We start from the raw sequence: 676 nt of genomic DNA, 5'->3' as shown, positions 1-676 counted from the left end.
TCCCCGGCTTGTCCCCTCGGCGAGGCTCCGAAGTCTTCCCGATTGCTCCTTGCCGCCAGCCCTAAAAAGGGCCGACGGTTTCAAAACGAGGGAGCCTCCGTGATTGGAACCTGGCAGCTCTCCACCCTAAGCGAGGATCACAGCGGGCTCCTTACCGGCCGTCTCCAGTGACACTCGTCCCATGCTCTTGCTCCAGACTTGCCGGCTCCCCTGAGCCACTGGGCCACACAGACCCACTGACAGGACAGGACGGCACACGGTGACCTGGCGGCGCCCTCGCTCCTGGCTGAAAACAATCCGCCAATTCTGCGTTCCACTGCCAGGGGTGCAGCGCGCACAGGATCCAGAACCTGTCCTTACCAATTTTAGAACAGGAAAGTTCTGGAGTACCTCAATCAGCCTGTGGAATAGCACCCCCTTACGACTGCCCGGCTAGCTCAGTCGGTAGAGCATGAGACTCTTAATCTCAGGGTCGTGGGTTCGAGCCCCACGTTGGGCGCAACTTTTGTTGAGCCAGCTTGACACGACGGAAACAGGTGACTGGGTCTGGTCTGTATAATATAAACTAAAACTCTTCCAAAGTGGAACATGCGGATGGTCCGGGGAGGCTAGCACAGCAGAGGGACCACGGAGGAACCTCACAGAGGCAAGATGCATTCGTGTTTTATGTTTTATA

The 676-nt window shown here is 57.1% G+C and overlaps 1 non-coding gene across 1 annotated transcript; it reads left to right on the top strand.

Moving 5' to 3' along the window:
- Nucleotides 1-426: 426 nt before the first annotated feature.
- Nucleotides 427-499, top strand: TRNAK-CUU (transfer RNA lysine (anticodon CUU)). Its single transcript has one exon. It is a non-coding gene; the product is annotated as a tRNA-Lys (tRNA).
- Nucleotides 500-676: the final 177 nt, after the last annotated feature.

The sequence above is a fragment of the Herpailurus yagouaroundi genome, unplaced genomic scaffold, assembly GCF_014898765.1.
Source record: "Herpailurus yagouaroundi ecotype Mexico unplaced genomic scaffold, PumYag 66211, whole genome shotgun sequence".
In the NCBI taxonomy this organism is placed as follows: Eukaryota; Metazoa; Chordata; class Mammalia; order Carnivora; family Felidae; genus Herpailurus; species Herpailurus yagouaroundi.
The sequence above is the reverse complement of the archived record's forward strand: the minus strand, read 5'-3'. Positions and strand labels throughout refer to the sequence as shown.